The sequence below is a fragment of the Bos javanicus genome, chromosome 5, assembly GCF_032452875.1.
Source record: "Bos javanicus breed banteng chromosome 5, ARS-OSU_banteng_1.0, whole genome shotgun sequence".
In the NCBI taxonomy this organism is placed as follows: Eukaryota; Metazoa; Chordata; class Mammalia; order Artiodactyla; family Bovidae; genus Bos; species Bos javanicus.
The window spans coordinates 110637945-110643578 of NC_083872.1; positions in this window are offsets into that span (position 1 = coordinate 110637945).

A 5634-nucleotide genomic window follows, 5' to 3' on the forward strand; every position below is an offset into this window, starting at 1 on the left:
GTGTTAAATGATGGGAATGGGAGAGTAAAATCTGAGAAGCCAGAAAAAGTAAAAAAGTTTTGTATGGGCAAAGTGGGGGAAGAAACAATAAGATACTGACTTCACCTTCAATAATTGTTGTTTAGTCGCTCACTTGTGTCCGACTCTTTGCAATCCCATGGACTGCAATACACCAGGCTTCCCTGTCCTTCACTATCTCTTGGAGTTTGCTCAAAGTCATATCCATTGAGTCAGCAATGCCATCCAACCATCTCATCCTCTGTCGTCCCCTTCTCCTCCTTGCCTTTAATCTTTCCCAGCATCAGGGTCTTTTCTAATGAGCCGGCTCTTCACATCAGGTTGCCAGCATATTGGAGCTTCAGCCTCAGTCCTTCCAATGAATATTCAGGATTGATTTTCTTCAGGATTGACAGATTTGATCTCCTTGCTGTCCAAGGGACTCTCAAAAGTCTTCTCCAGTACCAGTTTGGAAACATCAATTCTTTGGTGCTCCGCCTTCTTTATGGTCCAACTCCCACATCCATACATGACTACTGGAAAAACCAGAGCTTATACAGACCTTTGTCAGCAAAGTGATGTTGCTACTTTTACTGTCTAGATTTGTCATAGCTTTCCTTCCAAGGAGCAAGTGTCTTAATTTCATGGCTGACAACAACATCGACAGTGATTTTGGAACCCAAGAAAATAAAGCCTTTCACTGTTTCCATTGTTTCCCTATCTATTTGCCATGAAGTGATGGGACCGGATGCCATGATCTTAGTTTTTTTGAGTTCTAAGCCAGCTTCACTCTCCTGTTTCACCCTCCTCAGGAGGCTCTTTAGTTCTTCTTCACTTTCTGCCATTAAAGTGGTATCATATGCATATCTGAGGTTGTTGGTATTTCTCCTGGCAATCTTGATTCCAGCTTGTTATTCATCCAGCCTGGCATTTCGCATGAAATGGGCTCAAGAGGGCTCAAGAGTTAAAGATCAGACCTGCCAGTTAGACTATGCCTGCTGGTGTCTGGGAGGCCCTGGGAGTCTCTTGAACTGTATAGAAGGGTCTTGTCTTTGCTGGGAAATACAGACAAGTCTTTCTTTTTCCTTGAAGAAAACCAAGGTGATTGAGATTCCTGGTTTGCTTCTGACAAGCATAAAGAGGAAAGTCAGTCCTCAAAGGCTGGAGGGAAGGAGTGCATGCTAAGTTGCTTCAGTTGTGGCTGACTTTTTGTGACCCTGATTGTAGCTATCAGCGTCTTCTGTCCATGGGATTCTCCAGGCAAGAATACTGGAGTGGGTTGCCATGCCCTCCTCCAGGGGATCTTCCCCACTCAGGGATTGAACCTGCATCTCTTATATCTCCTTCATTGGCAGGCGGGTTCTTTACCACTAGTGCCACCTGGGAAACCTAGAGGGAGGGAGTAGGTAAATGCTAAAATACAGACCAAACTCAGTAGCTGAGCAAGAGTTAGAGATGTGGATTCATGTTTTTTAATAGATTACTCTGTGTTGCCCAGATAGATACAGCAGTGTTGAAAAGATATGGAGCTAAGTGGAGAGTCAGAGAGGAAAGTTGGCAACATTCTTCTAAGAAACAGAATGGAACGGAAGAGAATTGACCCCAAAGTATATAATTATGTTACAGTCAATTGTATTCTAGAAATAGACTTAATAATGTGAAGAAAAACAAACTGGCATCAACAATTAGAACATAAGGACAAAGACAGTGAAAACATCAATAGGTCAGTGAAACACCAACTGGTGTCTCTAAGATATTAATGAGAAGGAAAACTCTGGTATTTACATAATTTTGATCACAAAGGCAAAATATAATTTGCACACACTTAGAGGAAAACCAACTAGCATTAGGGTTATCTTTGATAAAAGACTGTACCAAACAAGGACATCAATCCCAAATAAACACACAGCCCTACCTGATCTGGAGGTGGTTCATATTGGTACTGGGTGGAAATCAGTTGGAGTTGAAAGAAGGGGCTTTTGCTTTTGTATACATATGTAATTCTAGACATGTTTGAGAATTTATGGAAGTGCTGCAGTCCTGTTGTTTCCCCTTAAAATGACTCCTGCTCAGAGTAATTAAGGGGACTTTCCTGGTAGCTCAGTGGTAAAGAACCCACCTGCCAATGCAGGAGACTCAAATTCGATCCCTGGGTCAGGAAGATGCCCTGGAGAAGGAAATGGCAATCCACTCCAGTACTCTTGCCTGGAGAATCCCATGAACAGAGAGGAGCCTGGTGGGCTACAGTCCATGGGGTCACAAAGAGTCAGACATCACCGAGTGAGCACACATGCACTTCATGCCCCTGCTAAGTCACTTCAGTCATGTCTGACTCTGTGCGACCCCATAGAATGCAGCCCACCAGGCTCCCCCATCCCTGGGATTCTCCAGGCAAGAACACTGGAGTGGGTTGCCATTTCCTTCTCCGATGCATAAAAGTGAAAAGTTAAAGTGAAGTTGCTCAGTTGTGTCCGACGCATAGCGACCCCATGGACTGCAGCCCACCAGGCTCCTCCATCCATGGGATTTTCCAGGCTAGAGTACTGGAGTGGGGTGTCATTGCCTTCTCCAGAAAATATACATATGAATGAATGAAGATCAATGTAATGGGCTACCAGAACCCATTAATAATTCAAATTTTATGTCCAAGCAGCCTTATTCTGAATCTGTGTCCATCAAGCATATTTAGCTTCAAATGAACTTGCTCATTGAGGCAATGGGCTGGCTGTTCAGGTCAATCTTCACATCTGGTCTGCTTGACATTATATTCTACTCTTCAGTGTCACTGGCATCCTGGTATACTCTCCCTGGCAGCTTGTGTGTTTAGTCAGGTTGAAGTTAATTTCTCTAGAAATTAACCAGTACCAGGGCACTAAATTGGAGAAGGCACTGGCGACCCACTCCAGTACTCTTGCCTGGAATATCCCATGGACAGAGGGGACTGGTAGGCTGCAGTCCATGGGGTCGCTAAGAGTCAGACACAACTGAGCAACTTCACTTTCACTTTTCAGTTTCATGCATTGGAGAAGGAAATGGCAACCCACTCCAGTGTTCTTGCCTGGAGAATCCCAGGGACGAGGGAGCCTGGTGGGCTGCCGTCTATGGGGTCGCACAGAGTCGGACACAACTGACACGACTTAGCAGCAGCAGCAGCAGCGGGGCACTAAATGGGCTTCCCTGGTAGCTCAGCTGGTAAAGAATCTGCCTGCACTGCAGGAGACCCCAGTTCAATTCCTGGGTCGGGAAGATTCCCTGGAGAAGGGATAGGCTACCCACTCCAGTATTCTTGGACTTCCCTGGTGGCTCAGATGGTAAAGAAACTGCCTGCAATGCTGGAGACCTTGGTTTGATCCCTGGGTTGGGAAGATCCCCTGGGGGAGGTCATGGCAACCCACTCCAGTATTCTTGCCTGGAGAATCCCCATGAACAGAGGAGCCTGGCAGGCTGCAGTCCATGGGGTTGCAGAGTTGGACACAACTGAAGCGACTCAGCATGCATGCACCCAGGGCACTAAACATACTGAAGATGAACACTGAAGGCCTGACCCTGAGGGCATGGAACATTCACCACCACATGAAATCTCCTGGGAAAAAAATCCAACTAGCTTTTCCAAGTTAAAACCCCTCTCTCTGGGCCTGCCTTCAGACTTCCATAGTCTTTAAAATGTTATTTAGATATTGAAGTCATGAGTTTCTATTTAACTTTCCAAGAGTTTGTCTCACATCCCTGACCATATTGTAAGTTCTTGAAGACAAATGCCCCATCCCAAAGGGCTCAAAACAGTACCCTGTAGAAGACTATTGTACTGATGACCTCCAAGAAAGCACATTTCCTGGTATTCAAGCCCTGGTGTAATCCCCTCCCACAATGACTCTGGACCTCTTGTGTGATTTGCTTTGGCCAATGAGACAGTAACAAGCATAAGGCAAGTAGAGGCTTGCTAAGCATTTGCCCTTTTGGAACCCAGTTGCCATGTAAAGCAGCTCAGGCTAGACTACTGAATGACAGAAGTCTCACTTTTTCAGCCACCCCCACAAAGATACCAGGTATACAGGCAAAGCCATCTTAGACCCTCTAGCCAAACCACAAGCTGAATGCAACTGTATGGGTGAGCTATTTCCTTGCTCCTGAAAGAATACCTTGTTTTTTTCTAGGTGTTTTCAAGTTAGGATGTGAAGGCAGAACTTCCATAGTCATATTCTGACCAAAGTGGGGCTTTTAGAGACCTATAACCATATGAGGGGAAGTGAAAAGAAAGAACATGAACCCTTGATGATATTATAGAGTTGCTGAATTAACATAGCAGTTGGTTGACTTCTGCACTTCTTATTATAAGAGATGGCATATCTCCTCATTGTTTAGGCTACTTTCAGTTGGGTTTTCTGTTACTTGCAGCTGAGGGCATTCTAACGGATATACTCCTCAACCAGCTTTACTGGCACAAGTATAAAACTCCTGAAGTGCTCTGCCTTGTATATAGTAATAGACATTTGAGAAATTTGTCATTGTTGAGAAAGTAAAAGAAGATTTTGTGGTAGAAACTGGTAGTTGCTTACCAGTAGCCATTCTTTCCTCCTTAATTACAGAACTATGATTTTCAGCTGGGGATACTGCTGCTTACAACAAAAGACAGTATTTCCCACGTCTTTGTGTATTGATAGAGCCATATGACTGAGTTCAGGCCAATGAGATGTAAGTAAAAGTGTTGTGTTGGGAGAGGGCTTCATAGGAGCTGACTCAGCTGGAAAGGACCCTTTTTGGCCCTTTTATCTTGCATTTTTATTTCCCCAACTTGATTTCTCTGACCCTAGATCCAGTATTATCTTAAGCTGTGAGCTGACGCTGAAAATGGAAGCCAAGAGCAGGATGGAAGCAGAAAGCCTGGAGTCCTGATTACAAAGTAGAGCCACTGTAATAGTTCTGGACTTGCCTGGCTTCAGATTTCTGTCTACGAGAGAAAAATAAACCTTGATTTTGTTTAAGATACAATTATTTTGGGTTCAGTCAAGTAAAATTCTGACTAATAGTCTTTTCAACAATTTTCCTTTTAAAATATTGAAGACTGGTATAGAAGAGTATATGAATAATGAGGAATCATCCACCTGAGTGTTAAGTAAGCCCTTCCTGGCTTTCTTTTTTTCCAGTCCCATGAAGCAGTATTTGGGTGTCACTGTGGTTGGAGTTCTAGATTGCAAATGATAGAATCCAATTCTGACTAGTGATGCAAAGATAAATTTATCAGAAGGACATTAGGAGTCATTGAATTGTCAGGAGGCTGGAGAACTACCATAGGAAAGGACAGGAGTCTAACTGTGCAGTTTAGGAGTCAGAAGCCTGCAGTCTAGTAGCAGGAACAGCTTGTTCAGGTCAGTGCCACTGCTGCCAGCCTTCCTGCCCTTTCTGTCACTGCATGTATTTGTGACCTCTAATCCATGCTCTCATCCTTGTGACTGTTGCTCAGTATCCAGTGTCTCAGGATAGACTACATGAATTGGGAAGAGGTGACTAAAAGAAAAGCAGAGTGTTATTATGATGGATAAATGAAAATTGTGCAACCAAACAGTGATAAACATTCACCATATCCAACAAGCCTGAGTCAGGTGAAGGAGACAGCTGGCTGAAACTTGGTGTCTAAGG